General features: G+C 44.7%; 1 protein-coding gene across 7 annotated transcripts in view; it reads left to right on the top strand.

Moving 5' to 3' along the window:
* Positions 1 to 27,472, top strand: part of LOC121936315 (voltage-dependent N-type calcium channel subunit alpha-1B-like) — a 167,238-nt gene that overhangs the window by 20,496 nt on the left and 119,270 nt on the right. The window lies entirely within an intron of this gene.

Below are 27,472 nucleotides of genomic sequence, written 5' to 3'. Positions count from 1 at the left end.
TTTCTGCCTTTTTAACTTCAGATGTCCCTTTTGGATAAGGAGAAGTCATCAGCTGGAGCCTTTGAGGTTTTCTCGTTGGAAACCGGAAGATTTTTATCCCTCTACTTCCTGTAAAGGAACAAAGTTATTAGTATTAGTATTATTTTTTTGTGGAAAATAAAGACCATAATTGGATTTATGCAAAATAGAGTTCACTCAAGGAAGGCCTTTGAGACTTGAGTGGAGTCAAAAACAGTTCTGTAGCACATCTCCACAGCCATCCCAAGGCATGCTTGCTGCATCTTCTTTAATACCAAGAATAGGGAACCTATGGCCTGCTTGGTGTTTTGAACTACAGCTCCCACAACCATGGACCATGCTGGCTGCAACACCTGGAAGCTGAAGTCACAAACATCTGGAGGGCCAAACGTTTCCCATTACACAATGGTTCCCAACTTTTGGTACCAATAGTGCCAATGTGGTGGTTTGAGCATTAGACTATGACTCTGGAGACCAAGGTTCAAATCCCTGCTTGGTCATGAAACCTCACTGGGAGAACCTGGGAAAGTCACACTCTCTCAGCCTCAAAGTATGGTAATGGCAAACCCCCTTTGAAGAAACTTGCCAAGAAGAACCCACTATAGGTTCGCCTTAGGGTCTCCATAAGTCAGAAACATTGGTTAGATAAATAAGGGGGATGTTCTTGCAAAAATATATGCATTAAAGGACTTTCCCTCTGCATAGTTATAGCACTAGCAGTTATGCTTCCCTTTTAACTGCTAGGTTTCCATTCCATGCAATCCTGGGATATGTAGTCTGATGGAGTGGTCAAGTCTTGGTTAAGAATTCTAAATGAACTACAAGTCCCAGGATCCTGGCCATATACAAGTATACAGTTCCCAAACTTTGGTGATCCAGGTGTTTTGGACTTCAATTCCCAGAAGTCTAGCCAACCTGGCTTCAAAATATCTTGAAGACCAAACTCCGGGAGCCACTGAAATAGCCACTTAAAATGGAATCATAGCACTGTAACACTGGGATGTGCAAGGACCCTAAGGCAGAAATGTTTAAGAAAGAAGATTTAAATGCTATTTTTAAAATAATTTTTGATTAATTAATCCAAGCAATTATGCATAAAAATAAAATAACATAAAAAGTTACATATGTTAAGAGAAACGTGCCACCAAATCAACCCATACAACTTTATGGGAAGTTCGAATCGACATGGGAACATGGCAGAAGGAACAGAGAATGGGAAAAATGGGAAGAAACCAGCATTAAGACATTTTCCCACTTCTAGTTAAGATGTTATTTGTCAACCCGAAAGCAGAAGGCTGTCTCCGAGCCGAAGCCTTGGAGAAATCTTGTTCTCGCGGCAGATTGTTCCTGCTGGTTCTGCCCAGATCCTTGGCTCATCGTTTTTGGAAGCCTGCAGGCCTTGCGTCTTGGATCGCCCCGTCTTTGGCCGATTGGCGCACAGCTGCTTTCTTTGCTGTCGCTTAAAGAGGTGCCATCACCCACTGCTAGGTTTCTATGGTAATATACTTAGCTAGTGTACTTGTGGCATGGAGACTTAGATGGGGATGGGGATTTTTGTCTCCCATTTCTTTCCGGTGCAAATGCTTGTCTATGTATCTGCATCAAACCAACCGAGTGCTTGTGCCCTCGAAAGGAACACGTGCCACAGAGAATGCATTTCAGGGCAGCATTGCAAATTGCTTGTCTTTCACCTCCCAGGAGGCGCTATGGAAAAAATATTCATCATTTTTCGTATGTGTGCGCACATGTGCCTTCAGGTCACCTGTCGACTTTTGGCGACCCCATTAATTTCATGGGGTTTTTTGAGACAAGGAATACTCAGAGGTGTTTCTGCCATTTCATTCCTCTAAAATATAGCCCACAGCACCTGGTATTCGTATCCTGGCTGGAAATGGGTTTCGCGACACTTGTGAAGCCCTGTCAAAAACAATGACCTGGCGGCTGAAAATGTTGAGCCACTTTTGCCCCATGTTTACACACCCCAAAGAGTTGTTCTTATTCCACGCAAAAATACATGTGGGGGGTTTCGCATGAAAATTGTGTCTTTGCGCTACCCCTTTCCCACTCAAAACCCACTGTTTGCAGACAGCCATCTGTGATTTTTAGTCCGTAGGGTTTGTTTGTTTGTTTGTATATGCATAATCCAGTAATGTTGAAAAAGACGCATGTACCTATCTGAGAACAGTGGGGCGTTTTGCACAAGAATACGTCCCAGAAAGCTGCTTTCTTTGGCGCAAAAACACACACAACCAAGCAATCTTGCACAAGAGATGTGGGCTGTACAAAAATAAAAATGTGGGATGGCTTCTTCAGCCCTGGACTTGGCTCCCAACAGCCACAAGTTTGGGGAACGAAGCAGCCAAAGAGCAGTTGTTGGCTGAAAAATGCCGTTGTTGTTGTTGTTGTTGTGTGCCTCCAAGTCATTTTTGACTTATGGTGACCCTAAGGTGAACCTATTATAGTATTATACTTGGCAAATTTCTTAAGAGGGGGTTTGCCATTGCTGTCTTCTGAGGCTGAGAGAGTATGACCTGCGCAAGGTCAACCAGTGGGTTTTTATGCTCGAGCGAAGGTTTGAACCCTGATCTCCAAAGTTGAGGTCCAACACTCCAACCACTATTCAGTCTTCCAGAAGGGATGATGACAAAAAGAAAAATTCCATCGATTCTCAATAGAGACTCAAAAGAGTCAACTTCTTTGGAGGTCTTTAAGCAGAGGCTGGATGGCCATCTGTCGGGGATGCTTTGATTTTGATTTCCTGCATGGCAAGGGGTTGGACTGGATGGCCCTAGTGGTCTCTTCCAACTCAATGATTCTATGATTCTATGATTTAGTAGTACCTTTTATGGTATAAATGGGTCTTACAAAAATGGTCCCAGGGATAGCTATATGAAGCCTGTATGCTTCTTTCTAAAATGGATCTCCTTCCTTCCTTCTCTTGATTTATCCTTCTTGGATATTGGTGTTCGTCAGTGGGTTCAGACCCAAAGTGGGCATTCCCCGTCTAACCATCCCATCATGAAATATAGCTTCTCCATGCCCTGACTCTAATTGATCTGCCCTCCCTGTCTTTTTTTGAAAGGAGATATTTGGGGTCTTGACAAACCATGAGCAATAATCAAATCTCATGCTTCAGGGCATAAGATAATTGCCTGTTGGCTCTAGGAAGGAAATCTATGTTTCCTCCTTTTTCCCCCTGGTTTCCTTTATGGTTTGCAGCTCACTCTCTTGTCATAAGAAGGAAGGAAGGGATGGTATGCAATGAGTTTTGATTGAATTAGCCTTTGGCTCAGCAAGCTTGGATATTCCACCTGTCCCTGGGCTGGTTTTTCTTTACCGGAGGTGCCTCATCCTTGTTTTGTTAAAGTGAATTTGCAACAAAGCAGGGTTGATGGTGGTTCTTCACAGCCCAGTTCTCTCTTCTGACAATTCTCTGGGTAGGCACTGGATACATTTTGTGAAGCTGAAGGCTCTCATGCAGGGATGTAGCCAGGATTTTAGGAAAGGGGGGGGGGGGGGGCGGGGTAAGTGCCACCCCTTTAAAGGGGGGTGGGGGCGGGGGGGGGGGGGCACCGCCCCCCCCCTCCATTTTTTTTTCGGAGGGGGGGGGGGGGCCCGGCCCCGAAGGCCCCCCCCCCCCCGGCTACGTCCCTGTCTCATGGCTGGCTTCCATAGTTTTTTGTGGGTTTTTCGGGCTCTGTGGCCATGTTCTAGAAGAGTTTGTTTCTGACGTTTCGCCAGCATCTGTGGCTGGCATCTTCAGAGAATGCTGGCATGGAAGCGAGTGGGGTATATATAAAAACACTAAAGACTCAGCAAATGCAAATGAAAACCACTCAGGGTCAGGGGTTTTCCCAACAAACAATGGATCTCTAATTCAACAGACACAATTTCTCCTTGCATATCCTCCCTCCCTGAGGCCTTGCCATTCAACAACAGAACAATACACAGATTAACATGGAAATTACTCATCCCAACCCAGGGTTGCACTGTATATATATATATATACCTGACTCTCTTCCATGCCAGCATTCTCTGAAGATGCCAGCCACAGATGCTGGCGAAACGTCAGGAAGAAACTCTTCTAGAACATGGCCACAGAGCCCGAAAAACCCACAAAAATCTATGGATACGTTTTGTTTGTAGTGTTCATCAACAGCCCACATACATAGTGATGTTCAACATAAAGGCTTTTTGGAGGGGGAAGGGGAGATTGGTGCATAGCATAGCAATTTCATTTGGTGCATATTTTTAAACAAATTGGTACAATGGGCATTTTTTGGACTTGTATGAGCAAAATTATTCTGTGAATCACCATTTCCGTCTGATTTGATGACAGCAATTGGCACAAAACTGGTATCCAAACATCTGTGTGTGTGTGTGTACACAACCATATATACATACACAGATGTTTGTATACACTTTTAGGTATCCAAAAATGCATCCAAACATTAAGAGAAACTGCATGGAAATATATCCCAATGCCCTTGTTCTTTTGCTATGCACGTTGATGTGGAAATTAGATGACTGTATGCATCTGAAAGCGACATCCGAAAATCTGTCCATCTCAAGCTGATCCCTTTTGCATGTCTCTGTGCTGCCATTTTGTCTCCATAAACAATGGCGCCTCGTATAAGTGATACTAGAGGCTGCTGCTGGCATAAATAAGTATTCATTGCTTTTAATATGAATGCACGTCTGGGTCTGTGTAGGCTTGGGTCTAATTGCCACTTGAGTAGTTCTCTTGAGTTAATTGCAGAATTGTACGTCAGCGTTTATGCAAATCCCTTTGATTCAATGGATCTACTCAGGTTGGGACTAGCAATGGGATTTAGGCCATAGTAAGCCTCTCTGAGGACCCCTCTTAGATGCAGAATAGAAATCAGCATATGAATCGAAATAATAAAACACAGAGGAAGAATGGGGCAGTGGTTTGAAGGTTTGAGATCCAGGCTGATCTCTCCAAAAGATGTAATGCATTATGATGTTGAGTGGTTTGAGCGTTGGACTAGGACTCCAAGAGACCAGGGTTCAAATTTCTGCTAAGCCATAGAAACTCATTGGGTGATCTTGGGCTCTCTCAGCCTTAGAAGAAGGCAAGAGCAAACCTCCTCTGGATAAAGTTTGGGTTAGTTGAGGACATTTTGAGAGATGATTGTTTTTGACATTGTGGGGATCTTTCTCCCCCAAAGTGTTGGCTTGATGATTTTGGCAATGGGAGGCAAGAAGCTCTGGGCTATTTATTGCAATGCGTTGCGTCCAAGGTCCAAAGCCCAGGACTGAAGCTGAATGCTCAATTTAATGTGCCTCTTGAACGACGGTTTCGATGAAATACATTTTGGCACTGCGACAATTAGCACAAATGACCAAATTGCTAATCTTTTTATCCCAGTCAATATGCCACGTTAAAAATAGGAAGCCTGAAATATTATAGCAGGAAGGCGTTCTTCTCGGTCCTTTCAGCTAAATTGTGCCAGGATGGGAACCATCGTTTCTTCTTTTTCTTTAAAAAATGCCGGCAATTAAAAGAGTTTGGGCAAGGACTGGGAAGGGAGAGTTACCGGAATATATTGAGTTTAATGATCTTCTGTATTGCAGGATAAGTAGATATGTCTACTCAGAAGTAGGGATGCAAAGCTTGGAGACCGGATGAATGAATCATTCAGTTTTGGATACTTCCACGTTCATTACAAAAAAAGAAGCACAACACCGTTCTTTCCATCCAGAGCATGAAGACATTTGTAAATTTGGGGAAATGCTTATCAAAAATGAATGGAGATTCAAAGATTCCTGTCTCGGTGTGTGTTCTGCGCTTGGTTTCCGATCCAGTTGAGCATCCCTCGGGGGACCAGGGTTGCTTATATTTCCTCTTCCTCGGGGCATCTTGGCAGGCAATTCTGTACAGCTACTTTCTGCCCGTTTCCAAAGGTTCATTTAAAAAAAAATGCTTATGAAGCATAGCTATTGGAGCATTACCACTGATTCTTTGTTGTCTGGAGATGCGAAGCTGGTTGGGAGCCATATAAAAGCGGCGTGCCAGGCAGCATCCTTATTGATGGGTGTAAGCATTCATATTTTATATCCGTGCGGAGACGCCTCTCTGAATCAAGCCTGGGCCTTTCCTTGTCTCTGGACAACGTTTCTCATACTTTCCCTAAACCTCATGTTCAGTATTTTTGAAGGTTTGGATGATGGCTGGGAGAAGAAGGCTCTCCACGGTTTGACCAAGAGATGGAGACTCAGGTCTTGACCTGCAGAGGAGGAGACTTTTGGATCTGTCCCTTTTCCAGCCTAGTTCCTTAAGTCAGTCTTTCTCTCTCTTGCTCTTCCGCCAGCTGCACTTCTCTCTCTTCTTCCCCAGCTTTGGCACTATGGATAAATAATTCAGAAGGAAAAATGTAAAAGGGAGAGCAATGTTCATGCATGATGGAGGATGGGAAGAGGCAAATGCTCGCCGTAGTAGCAGCATCACGGTGGTGAGGGAACAAAATGAAGCTGGAGAAGAAGGGTGTGCCCATGCCAGTCATATCAATGGAGGCACAAGGCCTTGTGGATTGCCAGCACAAATGAGACCATTTCAGAATTTACATTAGCATCCAAAACAAGACTGCGGCAACCTTTGCTTTTGGACGGTTTGGTGTGCACAAACTTTGTTCCATGTGCAAATTTATTTAAAAAGGCATTACTGTATACAATTACCTTCAAGCTAGGTGTCCAAAGCGTATATGAAACGTACATGAATTTTGGCTTCAGACTGGTCCTATCTCCAAGAGAGAAAGAGCAGGGCAAACTGGCTGAACGTCAGACTAGGACTCCAGGGTTTGAATCCTTGCTCAGCCATGGGAGCACACTGGGTACCTTTGGGCAAAGTCACAAAGTCACACTCTCTTGGTCTCCAAGGAAGGCAAAGGCAAACCCTCTCTGAACAAATCGTGTCAAGAAAAGCCCATGATAGCATTGCCTTTGGGTTGCTGCAAGTTGGAAATGACGTGAAGGTGCAAAACAACAAAACAACAATTGTCAGGATGATTGCTTTTACATGGATTTTCTTTTCTTTCTTTCTTTTTGCAATATTCTCTCTTTCTTTCAGTTCCAATTAGGATGTCCTTAAATGCTTTGTTAACAATTATCTCCTTGGCATTTGTAATTAGTTGCACAGCGTTGATTCCTTTTCAAGCGCAATGGGATCCCTGTTTTAAAGAGTGCAGGAATGGGAACGTCTGGCATTGCCACTTGTCGCTCACCTCAGTGAAATAACGCTATGCAAATAACAGGCAAATATGAAAGTTGGTTAGACAAGTTTTATAGTGGGGAGCTTCACTCCACTAGGACTGAGTTTGATACAGACATTGGAGGGGAAATGGAGTTGTTGTTGTGTGCCTTCAAGTCGTTCGTGACTTATGGTGACCCTAAGGAGGGTTGCCTTTGCCTTCCTCTGAGGCTGAGAGAGTGTGACTTGGCCAAGGTCACTCAGTGGGTTTCCATGGCTGAACTGGGATTTGAATCCTGTTCTCTAGAGTCATATTCCAAAGTTCAAACCACTACACCATGCTAGCTCTCAAAAATGGAGTACAGTGGTACCTCGGGTTACGAAATTAATTCGTTCCGCGGCTAATTTCGTAACCCGAAAAACCTTCGTAAGCCGAATTGCCATAGGCGCTAATGGAAAAATAGCTCTCTGCTGCCCTCCGGTGGCGGAAAATAGCGCCGAGGTTTTTTCGTAACCCGAAAAAACCTTCGTAAGCCGAAACAATAAATCCCTATGGGATTTTTTCGTATCCCGAAAAATTCGTAACCTGGGTAATTCGTATCCCGGGGTACCACTGTATAGCTTAAAAATGAAGTAGAGGGTCTCAAAATAAATGTAAACCTCACCAGAGAGACCTCTCCTCTTTTCTAAATATCCTGCCTTGGTCTCTGCCTATCCATCCTTCTCTCTCTCTCTCTCTCTCTCTCTATATATATATATATATATATATATTTCAAAGGAAAAGCTTGACTGCATGAAAGCTGAACATTAATGTGGGGAGGACGTTTGATCTCTACAAAGCAAGCTCTTTGCCCAAGATCAAACCAACCTGGCCATTTCTCTGGACTGAGTGCCGATGCTTTGTTCAGAGGGGTCCTTTTCCCAGCCTCGCCTTTGATGTTTCGTTTTTCTTGCCCTTTCCAAAGTGCTTTGGCTTGATTCTCGGTGTCTTGTTCTCCTTCCAAGGAGAATTCCAAGGGAAAGGTTTGCAGCGGGCAGCTTTGTGGTTTCCACCTAATGAAACCCGAGCAAGTCAATGAAAATGTCAGGACGTGTGCTAAGATTTGTTCCTGGACCGTGCCGCTCGAGACTGCAGCCAGGAACAGACTTACCTGGGGCAACGATGCTTATTAGATTTCCTGGGCAAGATTAATCAATTAAAATAATAACAATAAATAACATCCTACATGCATTTAGGCTGCAGTAGAGAGTAGTTTCCATTGAGCGTAGTGCATAAGGATACAAACCCAAATCCAAAATGTTATTGTGCTTTGCTACATAGTCAACATGGATAGGTTTCCTAAGAATATAAAAAAGCCTTGGTGAATAAGTCAAATATCTGAGAGCGTGGAAGAGAGTAGGAAATGTAAACCCTCAGGGATGAAACTGGGATAAATCTCCACTTTCCCCCTTTGGGTTAAAGACCCGAGGTGATGAAAAGGCACAGGTTTGGCCCCAATTGTCCCTTTTGTCATTTGGACATCTTCCTGTGAAAAGATGTCCAAATGACATCTTTTCACATCTGCCTTGAGTCCCTATATTGGGAGAAAGGCGTGATATAAGAAGATAACAACAACAACTAGGGAAGGCTGTTTTATTTGGCGCATGTAGACGTGCCTCTAGTCCAACACTCAAAACTACTACATCACACCAGTTCCTTGAAGGTAGTAATGTTTTAGTTGTTCTCTGCCTTCAAGTTAACCCTGACTTCTTGTTGTTGTTGTTGTGCCTTAAAGTTGTTTCCAAGTTCTGGAGACCCTTAAGGTGACCCTGTTATGGGGTTTTCCTAGCAAGATTTGTGGGAAGATGTGACTTGCCCAAGATCATCCAGTGAGTTTTATGGCTGAGCTGGGAATCAAACCCTGGTCTCCAGAGGTGCAGTCCAATGCCCAAAGTACTATGCCCACCTGACTTACGCCAACCTTATCCTAGGGTTTTCTTGGTTAGAGTTACTCAGAGATGATTTGCCATTGCCTTCCAGGTGGTTTCCATGGCTGAGCAGGGATTCGAACCCTTCAGTCCCGGTCCAACATTTAACCAGTATGCTTTGGCTGTTTCTCTGTACAGTTGTGTGTGCATTTTTAAATGTATTCTGAGACATTTTTAAAGCTGAGAAGTGCCTCAGAACATTTGGGAAGTGTGAAAGCTGACAGATAACCAAGTCCTAACCCGAACACTCATAACCAAGTCAGTTTATATCGCAGTTTCCAAAGACTGAGTTCTTTAACCATAAACTCCTTATTACCCATACTTTTATTCTCTGTCTCCCATCAGCTTGGATGGGAAGTTTATTTGTTGCATTGTTTGCAATGGCAATCTGTTGAAATGCACGATTCTTTTGCTTTTGATAGAGAGGCTTGGCTTTATCCAAACATTCCTCTTGCTTGGATTGATCTTCCAGTGCTACCATCATTGCTCCACATGATCTGTACATGAGGGACTGCCTACTTCCGTGAATAACCAGTGGCCTTTCTAGGAGAGCTGCTACGGCTTTGAGGTGCTTTTGATCTCTGGCAGGACCTGAGGCATTCTGCAGGAGCACCGTCCCTGGTTCCTTCTCTTCTTTATTCTAAAATTTATGGCACGGATATTTTTAGAACAGGGATGACAAATATAGTTAATGCATTTGGGCGCTGACGTCAAAGCTGGAGCCGGTGAGTAGGTGGAATAGCAAATGTTTGATCTAATCATCTTGATGAGGATACTTTCCCTCCTTTCATTCCTTCCTTCCTCCATTTTTTAAAACTAGGAATAAAAGTTCCCGAGCTTCTCTGGTACTCTGGACTTTTCTAGGCATAGATGTGATCCAGTTTGAGGCTGGGTTCTTCCTCGGTCAACTCTTAGTACCATCAGTGGCTTTGGGTAGATCTTATTCTTCCAACCTAGTATTACTTCTAAGCCCAAATGTTAGCCTTGCCAGGATTTTCCCAATATAAGTCGATATTGTAACTATGTGCTTAGGTAGCAGTAGTGAGCATTATGCGTCCTTGAGTTGCTAGATTTCTGGGTACGGTCCTCAATCTCTGGTTTTCATGGATCACCTCTGGGCAACAGGTGTGGTGATGCGTTTCAGTTCTCCCAAGTTTTTTGGGGGTCAGTTCTAGGTAAGAGATAAAACTGAATGCAAACTTTAGGTAGCAAGCCTTCCACCTGTGCAGTTTACTAATCCTTGCAAAGGTGCATAAATATAAGTCAAATGTTGTAATAATAATAATAATAATAATAATTTTTTTTATTTATATACCGCCCTTCCATTGATCAGGGCGGTGAACATTACAATAAAATCAAATACAGTACAATAATACACACATATTAAAAACTAGTCAAAAACCCAATCAGCCAGCCATCTTGCCGACTAAAGAGGGAGGAAGGCCATCAGGAGTTCATTTGGGGAATGCAGCTCGAAATAGGAAGGTTTTCAAGTTCCTTCTAAACTGAGCTAGGGAGGTGCTCTGTGGGCAGCATATTCCAAAGGGCAGGGGCGACGCTGGAATACGTCCTCCTTTTTGTGGAGGAGAGTCTGGTCCCTGGAACCCTGAGTAGTTGCTGCCCAGAAGTTCTGAGGGTGCGGGGCGGAATGTATGGGGAGAGGCGGTCCTTCAGGTATCCTGGGCCCAAGCCATGTAGGGCTTTATAGGTAATCACCAACACCTTATACTGAGCCCGGAAGCAAATAGGCAGCCAATGCAGATCTTTAAGCACAGGTGTAATATGGCTGGCCCTGGAGGTACCAGTGACCAGCCTGGCTGCCATATTTTGTACCAACTGTAGCTTCCGGGTTTGGTATAAGGGTTGCCCCATGTAGATCGCATTGCAGAAGTCCAATCTAGAGGTTACCAGAGCATGTACCACCGTTTCAAGGTCCCTCTGGGCCAGGTATGGGCGCAGCTGGCGGATAAGCTGAAGCTGATAACAAGTGCTCTTGACCGTCGCATTCACCTGAGATGTAAGGTGAAGCGACGAGTCAAGAAGCACTCCCAGACTGCGCACGGAGTCCTTCACAGGAAGCGTGATCCCGTTCAGGACAGGTGGAACCACCGCCATTCCTGGACCAGGGGAACCTATCACTAGTACCTCCGTTTTCTCTGGATTCAATTTGAGTCGGTTTTCCCTCATCCAGCCCATTACTGACTCCAGGCATGCCACGAGAGGAGAGACGCCATCCTCGGTCACTGCATCAGTCGGAGACATAGAGAAAATTATTTGGGTGTCATCAGCGTACTGATAACCCCGCGCCCCATGTCTCCGGATGATCTCTCCCAGCGGTTTCATGTAAATGTTAAATAGCATGGGAGACAGAATGGCTCCTTGAGGGACCCCAGTTTTAAGGGCCCTCTTATCGGAGCACACGTCTCCCAGCTGCACCATCTGGAACCTCCCAGAGAGGTAGGACCGGAACCACTGGAGCGCAGTGCCCCCGATTCCCACCTCTACCAGGCGCTCCAGAAGGGTACCATGGTCTATGGTATCGAAAGCCGCTGAGATGTCCAAGAGCACCAACAGGGACACGGAGATCATCGACCAAGGCGACCATGGCCGTCTCAACCCCGTAACCCGCCCGGAAGCCAGTTTGAAATGGGTCCTGATAATCCGTTTCATCCAAGACCGATTGAAGCTGGATTGCAACCGTAAATTGCAAACACTCTTTAATTTCCAACTAGGAAAATATGTTCTCTCAATGTGCATGTATGTTTGAATGACAAGCTGTGAGCTACTGTGTTTAGCCTTTTGACATCACCAGGGGCCACTCCTAGGTCTCTGGTTTGGGCCCGGAAATCTTTGGCTCTGGAGTGATTCCTGGCAACCCTAACTGTGTGAATGTGCACCCAGCAGCTGGCTTTGGGAAGGTGTTGGCAGCCAGGATCGCTGCAAGGGGAAGGAAGGAGAGAAGCAGAAAGACAGTAATGGAATAGCAGTGAGATTGAGAGCCCATTGACGGGTTTTCCCCATCAATGAAAAGGTGCACTGTAGTGACGAATGGAATAAAAGGCAACAGCAGAACGGACACGTGATCATGTGATAAGTACTGGGCAAAGACACATTCATCTTGTTAAAATCCCATTTTTTAGCCTTGTGTAGCCTCACAAATGGCTGTCATGGTTAGGGGAAGCCATTCGTAATTAAACCTTTTTATTCCTCCTACAGAGAAGCTGCTATCGCATGCCAATAGGAACTTTGCTCCCTGCGATGGGAAGGAGAGGTTCTTTGGTCATGAGGAGAAGAAAGGAGAGGAGGTTAACAGCACATTTGTCACCTGCCATAGTTTCCATTCTGCTTACCATATATACTCATCTATAAGTCAACCTCATGTATAAGTCAAGGGCATGTTTCGAGGCCAAATTTATGGATTTTGATATAAGCCATGTATCAGTAGAGGGTAAAACTTAGGGGCATGTGACAAGGGATGTAAAGGATGAAGGAAAGGAATATGGTGCTAAAGCACACTGCAATTTTCCAACCCTGACATTCAAAGAGGGCAGTAGCAGCACTATGGAATAGAAAATAGAGGTGATAGGTGCTTCTTTTAGAGTCTCCTGGGATGGACTAAGCTCTTGCTTTTCACCACTCTGCTCAGAGAAGAAGATGGTTCTTATTTTGATCAAAGTTAAGGTACAGTACTTACATTGACTTGCAGATAAGTTGACCCAGTTTTTTGGGTCAGTTTTTTTGCTGAAAATGTCTAGACTTATACATGAGTATATACAGTAAGTTGCCATCCCAGCCGTTTCAATTTGCATTTTGACACACACATGCCACAGAATGAGAAAAAGGCACATTTAACTCTGTGTGCAGCATGATGCTCAGTGGAAGGAAAAGTGTGAATTCAGCTACTGTGAATTGGAGGATCTGTTAAAGTGGGACAGTGGCAGGGTTGCTATGCCGCCCCCGATTTAATGATGGGCTTCAGCAAGGGTCCACTGAGACCAAAACCATGATGCAAAGGTGGGTTGCAAACAAGATCTGGATCATATTTATTCCTGCATAGCATCTGCGTGCCGCTCTCCCTACTGTACACTCTCAGGAGCAACGCGGCAAAGCGGAGATGAACTGGACTCACAAACCCGTCCTTGTTTGCTACAGAAAGGCTTCATCTATTATTGAAGGACCTACATCTCTCAAACCAACTCAGAAGGCGATGGCTGCAGCAGCGTGTGGCTCCCTTCCTCTCTGAGCCACACCCTGAAGCATCCTCTCTTCCTCTCTCTTACGCTGTTCATTCTCTTCTGGCTCTTTGTATCTCCCACAACACATCTCCCAGCTGCCTTTTCTGCTGCTGCTGCCGCCTCAGAGCAAGCGCCCTTTCCTTTCGCAGCCCTCCGAGTGTGAGGTTTTTTTGACAGTGAAGCCTTCTATTCAAAGCCATGAGAGATGACTTTGCATCGCTGCCATATAAAGGATGGTGCGCTTCGGGGTTTTGTGCGGTGGTTGGAAGAATGGAGTGGGCGGGAGCTTACACAAGGAGGAATGGCTGGGTTGTTTCTTTTTAATAAAGCAACAACTTGCTCTTATGTGTCATGATGAATCTCCAACGTGAATGCTGTATGGAGTGGCTTCTCCTTCTGAAGGCACTAAACATAAACCTTGACTGACGAAAGGGATTATTTCCCATGCGGTTGGTCTTCCCACCTCCTGCATGGCAAGCCTTATGCTGCCAATCTCATCTCCCAAGGATAATCCTTTTTTCTCCATAGCCTTATGTTGCTTCATTGGGCATCTGAAGTTCCTTGATTTTTTCCCCTCTGGATGCACATAGATGGGAATGGAGGGTCAGTATTTAAATCCATCTGACTACATCCAGAAAGAAAAAAGACATGGAAAGACTCTAATGGGAAGCAATGAATCAACCAAGAAACCCAATGTCTTCCAAAGGTTTTATGCAACATGCACAGTCCCTGGTTATTGGCCATGTTCTCTGTCGTTTATGAAAGTCTGCCCCAATGAATGAATGAGTGTGTGTGTGTGTGTGTGTGTGTGTGTGTATATATATATATATATATATATATTCAATCAAGATTATCTATCCCTTGGATATATAATACTCATCTGTATGGTATAAGGCACCTTTTTATGTTCACCTGCGAATGATGCCCTAGATTGGCTTCCAGAGTGAGCATACAGCCGGAAAGCAACCAACACATCAATAAACAGGGAACCTGAAATCAATGCAAAAGCATCAAGAAAATTAGCAACAGCATCAAAAACAGTCGTTGGAATCTAATTGTTTCTTTGATAACTAGGCAAATATTGATGTGGGCTGCATTTATATCAGAGCCAGTGTGTTGTGGTAATCTGGTGTTAGTGTTGGAGTATGACTTAGGAGACTTTGGGTCCCTCCACATTCACTGGAGTTTGGGGTGAAGGACCCCATGAATGTGGAGAGACAGCAAATAAAAACCCCTGCAGTTCTTTTGACTCGAGATAACACCTCTCTAGGACTCTCCAGGTCTTCCAGTGCAACTCTGTGGTCAACATCTGCCAGAGGTTGACCACAGAATCATGCTGGAGGACTTACAAATTCCTAGAGAAGTGTTTTCTCAACAAACATCTAGGTCCTCCAGCACAACTCTATGGTCAACTTCTGGCAGAGTTGCGCTGGAGGACCTAGAGATTCCTAGAGGACATATCCATCAAAACCGCAAATAATCAAATCCATACAAGTCAAAGTGACCAATGTGGAGGGCCAGCTGTACTCTGGGGCTTTGGAATTGCAACACAATCCTTTTAAAATGTAACTTTCCGACCTTTCCAACTTTCCAGCCTTTGCTTATTAGAACGCGGTTTCAATTGAATTATCAGATCTCTCTTGCAGCTAATGTGCGGCTGAAGCAGCTGGAGCTGGTTCCCTCCCCTAATTCTGATCTTTTATTACAGTAATTATTGTCAAATCATTCCCAAGGCCTTGCTGCCGATTTGACCTGAATCAATTAATTTCTTTTCCCCCAGGTGGAAGGGAACGGTGTGCTTTTCTGTCTTGGGTACATTTTTCTTAAAGGCTATGGATCTTTTCCTCTGATGTGATTAAGAGAAAGGAAGAGAAGGGAAAGGAAAGGAAAGGAAAGGAAAGGGACTCTTTTCTATACAGATGGCTAATTTAAAGCCAAGCGTCTCCCAGAGCATGTTTGGACATGCATGAAGGAGGTGCCAGATTACATTGTGGTTTCAGTGTATCAGGGTTAAGATACCCCATAGAACCATAAACTAACAAGAGTTGGAAAGTACCTCATAGTCATAGTCCATCCACTCAGTGCAGAAACTCCAGGTAGAATATTTCCAGCAGGTAGCTGTCTAGTCTCTTTCTGAAGACATCCATAGAAGACCTCTCTGGGCAATTGGTTCCACTGCCAAGCCGCTCTTACTGTCAAGATGTTTCTTCTAATGTTCAATCAAAACCTGCCCTCCTGTAACTTCAAACCATTTGACCTGATCCTACCTCCTGGGGCAACAGTGAACAAACCTGTCCCTTCTTTTCCATGACAGCCCTTTAAATATTTTAAGATGACAATCATGGTCATGTCATGTCATGTCATGTCCCTTCTAGGGACGGATCTACATTGTACAAATTTACAAATAATGCAGTTTCACACCACTTCAATTGCCCTGGTTCCATCCTACAGGATCCTGAGATTTGTAGTTTGGTGACACACCAGGACTCTTTGATAGAGAAGGCTAAAGACCTTGCAAAACTACCAATCCCAGGATTCCAACTCAATAGTTTTCAGCTGCTTTGGGATATTTGTAGGCCAGGGCTATGAAACGGAGGTTTATTTGGCCTACACCTGCCATCAGTACAAGCAGGCGTAGTCAATGGTGAGGATCTAGTAGAGTTTGCGGAAAGGAAAACACCTCTGGAGGACAACGCCAACTGTGGCTGAAATAAGAAGGCGATTGCATGGGTGAATGTGGTGCTTGGGTTGTTGCGTGAGTCAGCCATGATGGATCGGCTGAAGAAACAGCTTCCATCTGTCTCTCTCCAGTTTCTTCAGTGCCTTTGCTTAATCTCCAGGGTCTGATGGATGAACCTGGTGGATCCTCCCCCACTGTTTCTGGAGATAGAGAGAGGGAGAGACTCTGTGCCTTCCTCAAATGAAGGAGAGCTCCTATGCTCTGACATGGAGAAATGAGCCAGAGGGGCACCGGAGAGGGAGGAGAGAGTTGCGGGTGTTTGTTTTCGGATTGCAAGACAAAGTGCCAGGCCTGCTCTCAGTGTGTCTGCCCGGCTGTGAAATATGGGTACAAAGCTGGAGCTGCTCATTAAAGCCCATCAATAACCCAAGGCAGGGATGACAGCCAAAGGATCTCACTGTCGTGTCGCAAGATTAATAAGAATGAGGAATGACTGGGAGAAGGAGGAAGAGGAAGAGAAGACAAGAAAAGAGGAGGATTGGGGGCAGCTATGTGTTCCTCTCTCTGCCCAGGCAATTTGTTGTTGTTGTGTGCCTTCAAGTCATTTCTGACTTATGGTGACCCTAAGACAAACCTATCATGGGGTTTTCTTTGACAAGGTTTGTTCACAGGAGGTGAACAGCCTGAGGCTGAGAGAGTGTGACTTGCTCATGGTCACTCAGTAGGTTTCATGGCCGAGCTGGGAATCAAACCCTGGTCTCCAAAGTCATCATCCAATGCTCAAGTACTCCATCTTTAACCAGTACTCCATCTTTAACCAAAAATGATTGCCTATTTCTCTGTTTTGATCTGTTACCTCGTGGTTGACAGCCTGTCTCTAATTTCTCTGGGCATCAATGCCATAATTTAACCAGGTGCCAAGTGGAGATATACTTCCTTGGGTATGTCCTGAATCTCCCACCAATTCAGCCATAGGGATTCTGCCAGGGGCTATTTTCTATTGTACCAGATGGGTGACATGAGAAAGCTGCTCATGTCTGGAGCTCTTTTTCTTTTGTGGGGGAGATGTTCTTGCGCTTGGGGCGTGCGCGAAGAGGTCTGACCCACCATTGTAATTATTGAGAGGGCTGCAGGTGGCAAATTGTTGTGCGTGGACACGTTCTTTGGAGAATGGAGGGCTTGAGGGCCAGAGGACAAGTGCTCAGAAGAGCACACAGCCAGCTTCTTGGAGGTGGAAGGTGGCAATTAAGCCACCCATTCTGAAAATGAACATAATTAGTACAATTAACTGCCTCCGATCGTAATTAATTGCTTTGAACAATAGTCTCGGGGGATGCGGAAGGATTTGTTAAACAACCAGTGCCCACATCTGTAAGTCAGCAGTTCCTTATCCTGGTGGGTGCAGACTGTGCCATCGTCACTGGTCTGAGATGAACAGTTTATCAATGTGCCGCTCGCTATCCTTGCTTTGGGGACTCTTCCGACACCTGTATGGGTAGAAAGACCTCACCTGCTTCAAAATTTGCTTTACAAAAACAAAACACAGAAAGTGTTGCAAAGAAAAATGCCAGTGCGCACACACATGTGTATGCACATAAAGGTTGAGTTGCCCTTGTCTGAAATGCTTAGGACCAGAAGTGTTTTGCATTTCAGATTTTGGAATATTTCCATAAACGTAACAAAATACCTAGAAGAGGGCACCTTAGTCAAAACATGAAATTCATTCATGGTTCGTATATATCTTATACATATAGCCTGGAGGTAATTTTGTACATAATTTTGTGCATGAAACACAGTGTGTGTACATTGAACTGTTGGAAAGCAAAAGTGTCACTCTCTCAGCCGCCCATGTGGACAGGTTTGGGTTTTGGAGTAATTCAGATTTTGGAATTCCAGATAAGGGATACTCAACCTGTATATATGTATATATGTGTGTGTGCGTGCATGCATGCTCAACCTAAATATGTGTGCAAATTGTTGACTACAAACTAATAGGGGAATGGTAAACACCTTTACTTAGTGGCAAGTCCCATGGAGTTCATTGAGGTTTACTCTCTCGTGTTTAGGATTTGCAGCCTTAGTTACAGAGAGGAGAGCATAAAGTTTGATGAAAGGGAAGATAATTACCTTGTCTAATATAATTACACTCAGGTCAGCGCTCCTTTTGTGTTAATCCAATAAAAGCCCAGATCTCAAATGCGCTGGCTTGTTATCCGTTGCTGGGTACCATCGAAACCCCTTTCTGGAGAGAGATCAGTCAGAGGAAATGACACACAGCACTCTATAGCAGATGTGGGCATGTGTGTTTAAAGACACCATAGTAAGAAATCAATTAAACCAATGGGCCTGCCGTTGATAAGGCTGTGCAAACAGCAAGGCACAACTGAAGGGGACTCGGTTGCTTGGATGAATTGGGTATCCAGGTTCCTCTTTCTTCAATGCTGTGACGGTTGAGATTGTGAGGTCAGGAGAGATTTCAGGGCTGAAGCCAAAGATCTGGAGATAGTTCCTGATGGCTGTCACAAGGGGCAACCTCTGGTGATGTCATGGACCTTGGTGCATCAAGCATTGACCACACTTGCACAGAGTACTGTATATACTCATGTATAAGTCAATCAGTATAAAATCTGAGTCGACTTATCCACAGAATAATATAAATATTGTATTTTAACTCTTATTTTAAAAAGAGTCTACCCTGTGCTCCCTAAACCAGCCTGCAGCCCCGAGTTGCAGTGGAAGATGTCATTTTCCTGCCAATGTCAAAGTGAGATTGAGCTGCCAGTCAGTTTAGCTTCTGTGTATGAAAAATGCTGGGAGGTGAGGGAGGCACAGTCTCATCCGCCTCGGGCAACAAAATGTCTTGGGGCTTGCCTTGTTGTGAAGAAGCCACAGGCAACTTGTTAATTGCTCACCTTGTGGCTTCTGTTTGGTTTTGCATTGCGTGTTGTGTGCACCCTCAACCCCTATCACTTCAGAACACCCCCCATCCCCAGTTTCTCAGGTGCGGTGCCAGATTTGCTCCTAAAAGTGTGAATTCCAGCAGTATCATTCCTTGGTTGCAATCTAAGTAGTTGTTGCCATCTCTGGGTTAACTCATTCCACATTTTTGAGTGCTGTTTGTTGTGAGTGGGTCGGCACTAGGGCTGTATCTACACTGTAGAAATAATACTGTTTGGCACCACTTTTAACTGCCAGGGTGCCATCTTACAGAACCCTGGGATTTGTAGTCTGATGAGGCACCGGCACTCTTTGGCAGAGAAGGCTAAAGGGCTTGCAAAACCACAAATCCCTGGATCCCGTTGGCTGGAGCTACAGCACTTAAAAGTGGGGTCACAATGCATTACTTCTTCGGTGTGGATGCACCCAGAAAAGCCACTGGAATATATATGCCATGAGGACTACAGCAACAAATACTGTAATCTCCTACTACATTTGCCCCATCGGGAGGATCTTAAACACAAGGACCTTTGCATTTGTTATTCTTTCCCTCTGTTGCTTTCTCCAGCCTTAGCTATGATTTGGCAATGTTGTTACTCGAATCCTAATGGCAGTAATGCTCTCAGCATCAAGGCTACCTTAGTTGCTCAGGAAGGCTTTTTGGAGCAAGCAGCAGCCACTCCCTGCAAATGTTTCTGCGTGAGGTTATTCAGTACTTTTGAAACTGACTGGTCTCACCATCATCCCCCCCTTCTCTTGCATTTGGTGTGGGTGGCTGAAGCTGTTAAAGGGAAACAGAGTCTCCAGATGGCCAATAAAATGAGAAAGCAAGGAAGAGGTCAGGGGGGTTCAGTTCACAGCTCTCTTTTTGCAACTCCTGCGAGAGGCATTTACATTTGACTGCATCATCCTTGCCAAAGAAAAGAGAAAGAGAGAGAAAGAGAAAGAGGCCAGGTGGGGGTTGAAGATACGCAATATGAGGGCATATCTCCTTTCTGCAAAGAACTGAGCAATATAAGGCATAGAGTAATTCAACAGGGTAGGAGTTTTGTTTCACCTTTGTTTTCTAACAAAACAGTGGAGCAAATTGAATGTTAGAGAAGTTTTTGAGTGAGTCTAGGGGCTGCATTCCAGTGGCGGCTGAGTCCAAAAAGGTATCACAGGGAAAACCAAAACCTCCAGCAGTGATTGTTTTGGACTTCAACTCCCAGAAGCCACTGACGCTTTGGCCAACAGTCAGGAATTCTGGAAGCCAAAGTCCAAAACACCTGGAAGACCCAAGTTTGGAAACCACATTTTTCTGAATCCAAAAGAAATATGGGTCTATAGTTTTTAACATCAGTCTTGACCACTCTTTTAAGTCATCAAGAACCAAACCTTTGAGGAGGCATTTCAACTTGTTAGAAAGGGAAAACATGCCTGAATTGGGAAACCACTCAGATATGGCAGATTTCGGAAGGGAACGTTTGTACTGTTGTACAGTGGTGCCTCGGGTTACGAAATTAATTCGTTCCGCCATTCCTTTCGTAACCCGAAAATTTCGTAACCCGAAACACTTTTCCGTTAGCACTGGAAAGCCTATAGCTGCACTTTGCAGCATTTGAATTTCGCGCCGAAATGAATTTCGTAACCCGAAAAATATTTCGTAACCCGAAACAGTTTTTGCCAATCCAACTTTTTCGTATCCCGGAAATTTCGTAACCCGATCATTTTGTATCCTGAGGCACCACTGTACATCTCTTTGGCATTCCCTGTTTCTCAAAATCACGTTCTTTTTGCAAGAGAGCTCTGGTTTAGCCTCAGACTATGTTCCAGAGTTTCTCTATTGTGATGAAAGATCTAGTTGTGAGGAAGTGCTCAAAGGATCCTTGGAAGATGCCCTGCCGTGTTCTTTGGGCAGTGAGGCATGGGGAAAAGTCATGTTGGATGAAGCCTTCTTGCACAAGTATTCTTACTACATCCCTAAAGCTGGGTAGGAACGTTCATAAACCAATACCCTACAAAATGCCACATGCGCACTCTCCTCGTCAGGATGCCAGCTGCATAAAAGGCGGTACCCCTGGAATTCCCTTCCTCTCAAAGAGTTGGAGCTCCACCAAACTGTATTTTGAGGTTTTGGCAAGAGGAGCCATCTTGAGAACATGAGAATCCCTGCCTCCACCTCCTGACTCCGAAAGCAGAACAATCAATTCTTTCCATCTTTATGCAGAGTGTCTTTACGCTTTTGATGTGGGAAGCAATGTCGGAGGAAAGAGTTTGGTTTTTTTCCTTCTCTGGGCAAAGCTGGTAATGTCAGCGGGAGGGAGAATTGTGGCTATGCCATTCGGAGCGCTTATCTTGTAAGAGTGGAAAACTAGATGCTGGATTCCTTTTGCACAGACGCGGCCCTGCTTGCTTGTGCCTTCCCTTGCTTCAGCGATTCTGCCAGTCATCATAGCTTTTGCTGCAGAACAAATACCAACCTCTGAGAACAGCTTCAGCTGTTGGCTAATTGAATCTACAAAACAGGCAGATCACACATGGGCATCTGTTGGGAAGAGAAAATCATTTGTGCATCCTCTTTTGCCTTCTCGGGTCCTCTGACACACCAGTTTCCAAGGGCTTTATAGTGGAATAGATACAATTTGTTCATGCACTAGTTAGTGAAACATCACCATGCAGATAAATAATGCTTGGTTTAAACTCTGGACTTCTGAAAGGCTATACAGTGGGCCCTTGGTATCTACTGTGTCACTGAGTGGGTTTCCATGGCTGAGCAGGAACTCAAATGTAGACCAGAGTCCTACTGGAACAACCAACACCATGCTGATTCTCAATATTCCTCCTGTACTATACAAATGTTAAGTTGTTGTTATTGTGTAGCTTTATGACATTATCGACAAAATTACATAGGCTAATAGGATCAAACTACATTTTATTCAAACAAAACTGGGTAATACAAGAGCAAAGAAGAAAGAGAAGGTGCACATTTGATGACAAACACTGCATGAAACAATGCAATGCAAGTGTGCCGTTGAGCACAGAAAATAGGTGCTTTTCAAGATGAAATGAGGAGAAGTCAGTTCCAGCTCAGCTCTAGGTTGAACCCATTCAGGGTGGGTACAAAGCCACTACCTACATAGCTTTCATGCAAATGGGTACATTTCTTGTTATGTCAATTTGCAAGTGACAGCAGTGAGCAAAGAGGATGGGAAATGAGAACGCCAGCTCCTCCTGGAAGCCTTTGTGCTCCAAGGGGAGGTTGACTCTGCTTGACTGAAGCAATTCTGGAAACAAGGCTTTGCCTTCAAACTTTCCAAAGAGACTGACTTTGAAAGTGCTTTTACTGCAGCGCTGTCAGCTAGAGGTAATTTGCCTGTTTAAGTTTTGAAACGATTTGAGAAAGACAGAAACTTGGTTAATGGAGGCCTTGTCTGCATGAACCAAAAGGTCCATTTTCCCCACAGTTCTGGCACTGTTCTCTTCGGATGATGCATGTCCCAAATCCTGGTTCTGGTGTGAACGGTCTGGATGATGCTTGGCACAGTTTTTTGTGGGTTTTTTGGGCTAGATGATGTTTGGCACATTTGGAACTGGGGTATTGTTGGAAAATTTCAGCATCTTTCTTCCCTCTTTGCAATTTAGGGCAATTGGGATTTTAGATAGCATAGAATTTCCTGCATGTCAAACCCTACTGTCTTCTCTCATGTAAAATTCCTATTTGCTCACTACGAGCACTGAATTAAATGGCAATAAATACCTTTTGTGGAGCCAGTATGGTGGCATAGTGGTTCGACATTGGATTAGGGCTCACAGAAACCCACAGGGCAAGATCTTGGGCAAGTCATACTCTCTCAGCTTCAGAGGATGGCAATGGCAAACCCCTCTGAAGAAAGTTGCTAGAAAAACCCATGATAGCTTTGCCTTAGATTTGCCATAAGCTGGAAACACTTGATGGACAACCATCTCTAAAGAAACTTTAGAGATGGATGTCTCGCTGGGGTCTTGAAGGACCATGAAATCAGCCTTAGGATTGCATGAGGCCTTCAGTATTTCGACTCCTGGTGTAGAAAATACTGAGCTTAGATGGACGAGTGATTTGACACTAGGCAGAATCAGCTCCGTTTCCTTCCAACGCGAGAGCCCAATTTGGACCTGCTGTTAGCAGTGACAGGTTTGGCACTCCCTGGCTGCTCTCTTCTGGAAATAAATTCAATTGGATGTGACAATCAGCACACGGGGCGCCTGTCCTCCTTGCGAGAAGGAGACGATTGTCCCCTTCTGCTGGAAAGGACAAGCGCACCAGAAGGAATCGGAGAAGAAGAGGATGCAAGCAGTTCCAGTGTGATGGCGGCTCACCCGTTTGCATTTACAATAGACGTGGCTTATGCCATCTGCTTCCCTTGCTTTACATCTTCTGACATGTACACCCATATTATACAGGAATTCATCTAAGGGCCCAAACAGACAGGCCAAAATAAAGCTGCTTCGGGTCACTTTGGAGGTATGTTGTTTAAATGATGCATGCGTCTTAAGAGGCCGGAAGCTGCGCCAAAGTCATGCTTTGGCACAGCTTCTGGCCACTTAAGATGCATGTGTCATTTAAACAGCATACCTCCAAAGTGACCCAAGCTTAAAACTCTGTGTGTGTGTGTGTGTGTGTGTGTGTGTGTGTGTGTGTGTGTATATATATATATTGCAGGAAACCAGCAGGTTTTTTGCAGGGGATAGATGGAATCCATACTCTATTTTATGTAGTATAATTTTTCTGCAGTACTTTGCGACATTTGAATATGGGAGAATGCAGCAGAGGAATGTTTATTTCCTCCCACAGCGGGGAGAAAAGTACTGGAATTATTTGTCCGCACACGCTAGGATGAAACCGTTGACCATTTATGTCTTTGGTATAGAGCAATGACAATAAGATGCCTGCATGCTGTGCCAAGGGAAGAGAGAGCAGCTTTGCACCTGGTCTGACCTGCCTTTGGATCAGCAGACTTGGCACAAGTCTAGTGTCACGGCTGAAAGCATGATCTATGAGCCACGGAGCTCAGTGCTTCAGATGCTGCCTTGGCTCTTGAGGTGATTTTAGGTCAATCGCTATCTCATGAGCAGAAATTAGGAATAACAGTGGGCCCTCCACATTCTCTGGGGTTGGGGCACAGGACTCGCATGAAAGTGGGAAAACTGCAAATACAACAACTACTCCTTTTTTTTACCTCTCTAGTAATCTCTAGACCCTCCATAACAACTCTATGCTCAACAGCTGCCACACGATGACTATAGAATCATACTGGATGGCCGACAGTGATCTAAATAAGTGTTTTGTATAGGAATTCGTAGGTCCTCCAGCACAACGCTATGATGAACATCTGCCAAAAGATGACCGTAGAATCACATTGGAGACCTACAACTGCCTGGATATTTGTTTTCTATAGGAATCTCTAGGTCCTCCAGCACAACGCTATGGTCAACATCCACCAGAAGATGACTGTAGAAACACACTGGAGGATCTACAGATGCCTAGTGTTTTCTCTAGGACTCTCTAGGCCCTTTCCGCTTTCCCTTTTCTGAAACACTGCAGGAACGTTTTAGCTTGAAAGCTGTACCTTAGCTTAGTTTCGATGTACCTTAGACGAAATCATGATGAGCTCCTAAAATACTAATGATGGACTGTGAAAATAATGATGGACTGCTCCCTTTTCCCAGCCTTCAGACAGCTATAATTGGGAAGAAGATGGCATATTGAAGATCGCCAGGGAGGATGGGAGGGGAGGAAGATTTGTACATGCTAATTGGCTATGGACATCGGCTGTGTCTTCGCAATCTGCACCGAAGCATTAGGAGGAATATCATTACGTCTTGCCTTTCCTAATTATCGGATGCTTTCCCCTTCCCATTCTCTGTCCAATAATCAGGGCATCAATAGGTACAAAGGATCATAAAGCCATTTCTTAATTGCCAAAATTAAGGGTGGATGAATCTGTCGATTCACAACGGTGGTTCCCCCTCTTAATTTTCTGTACATTCTGTCCCAGTTTTGCATCAATTTACGATTTCCCTGCCTAACAACGTGAAAATGCACCCATGTTTTCATGCACACTTTTCCTGGCATGCACAGCATAGTGGTTTGAGCCTTGGACTGTGACTCTAGAGACCAGGGTTTCGATCCCCCACTTGGCCATGGAAACCTATTGGGTGACCTTGGGCAAGTCACACTCTCTCATCCTCAGGGGAAGGCCATGGCAACTTAGGGGCTATACAGACTGGCACTTTGTGCCGGCCTATGCGCGGGATGAGGGCTGAGCATCCGCACGCTTCAAGCCCTTACGCCACTGCCTGGGCACCATTTTGGTGTATGCCCTTCTAGACAGCGCATGCCATGATGATGCACCTCTAGTACAGCGCCCAAATGGGTGCCACTGCGTGTGGTTGCTGCAGCACCAATCTGGAACCAAAAGGGGCGGCTGCATGTCGTCCATCTGTATAGTCCCACATTTGACTCCTCAAAATAGTAATTTTGTGTGCTCCCCACTCATTAATAATCCTTTTGACTACACCTTGATGTATGTGAAACGTTGATGGATATGCAAGATTTCCTTCCATAGCATTTCTCTTTCTTCTTTGCATCCTTAGCGGCTTCTTTTTGTTGTTAGTCCGCTTTCACTCAGGAAAGTGGAAAGAGGAAAAGCACATTACAAATGGATTGGCTCAGTCAAGGAAGCCACTGAGTTTGAAAAAACAGGGCTATTGATGTCTGGGACTCATCTAGGGTTGTAAAATTCATGCAGTTTGACACCGCTTGAGCTGCCGTGGCTCAGTGCAATGGAAGGCTGGGATTTATAGTTGGGTGAGCTATTTCATGGAGCTGCAACAAGCTGCAAATTCTATAGGATGGCACCATGGCTGTTAAAGCGGTGTCAAAGTGCATTAATTCCACAGTGTGGCAGCAGCCTAGGCCTTTAATTTCTAGGGTCGTCATAAGTCAAAGCCGACTCAGTAGCAAAGAACAACAATTGCCGCCCTTGCTTTACACACTTTCTTGAGTTTCCTCCTCCCCGCAAACCACGTTTCCAATCTCGCTCCTTTGATCTCCGCCATTTTCCTCCCTTAAAGACAACGTTTTCATATTAGCTGTGTTTTCTTCTCCAGAAACTCCGGTGGGAGTGCCTGGGTAAAAGGGGCGCGCAGAAATGAAAGGCAGCGCCGATATTATGAATTTTTCAAAGTTAGCAGAAGCCTTTGGGTTAATTACTACTCCTTTCCCATTTGGGGATTGGGCTGACTTACAATCAGTAGTAGAGAGCGTTCTCGTGGCAGCAGCTCGTCGTGATGGAGATGTGTGTTGTCACACAGCTGGCCAGGAATAATGACATCTCCCAGAAATGTCGCTTGGGTTTTTTTTGTCGTTTCTCTTTGAAAAGGGAAATAGCGATGGGTTATAGCCCTAGTTTGAGATTGGATGGATGCAACTGTTGACATGGGGATGGTATTTTATAGAGATCCTTGAAGGGTGAGATGTAAGACCAGAGTCGTATGAAAGAAAGCCTTTAACCTCCCTGCATTAGGATGGGATGTTTGAATTCTTCAAGACTCTTGTTTTTATTATTCTGTTATTATTATATTTATTTACATCCTGTCCTTCTCCCACGGCTGGGACTCAGGGTGGCTTACAACGTTAAAAAGCAGCATACAGTTAAAAACATACCAAAATAGTGTATTAAAATAGAATTAAATTACTACAATTATTATTTTAATCTTTAGTTTATGAGCTGCTTAGCCTTCTCTGTCAGAGAGCTCAGGTGCCACAGCAAGCTGCAAATACCAGCATGCCGTAGCATGGAGCCATGTCAAACCAAATTATTTCTGCAGTGCAGATGCAACCTACTTGCGTCAATGTTAAAAAAAGAGATTGAGTGGACATAGACAGGAATGTTGAAATGGACCCCATGACATTTTAGTGTCTGGCACTGAGTGGTGGCTTAGGCCCGATGACCCACAAAGAAGCTTTCATCATTCTGGGATCCTGCTGCAAACCCATTGCAGACGTCTCTTGGTCTTTGAAAGCCAACTTTGGGACTTTGGGGAGACTTCTCTGCCTTGAGCTGGCAGGGTCCCCAGTGAAGGAGAGCACAAATTCATCTCGGAAGCCCCCAGAGACCAATTGTGTCACTGACGGGAATGTCTGTTGATTAACTTTCGGATGAAGTGTTTGCTTCTGCCAGGCATCCGATGTTTTATAAATGAGCAATTAAATGCAGGGAGGAAAGTGAGCAAGTGAGGATGGGAGCTCAAAATGAGATTTCTCTCTGAGTGTGAGCGTTATTGCTTCAAATTACTAGCAGCCCCTTATGCAGCAGCTGTGGTTCCTTCCTTCCTTCCTTCCTTCCTTCCTTCCTTCCTTCCTTCCTTCCTTCCTTCCTTCCTTCCTTCCTTCCTTCCTTC

This window comes from Sceloporus undulatus, chromosome 7 (assembly GCF_019175285.1).
Source record: "Sceloporus undulatus isolate JIND9_A2432 ecotype Alabama chromosome 7, SceUnd_v1.1, whole genome shotgun sequence".
Classification (NCBI taxonomy): Eukaryota; Metazoa; Chordata; class Lepidosauria; order Squamata; family Phrynosomatidae; genus Sceloporus; species Sceloporus undulatus.
This window is presented reverse-complemented; position numbering and strand designations above follow the sequence as displayed.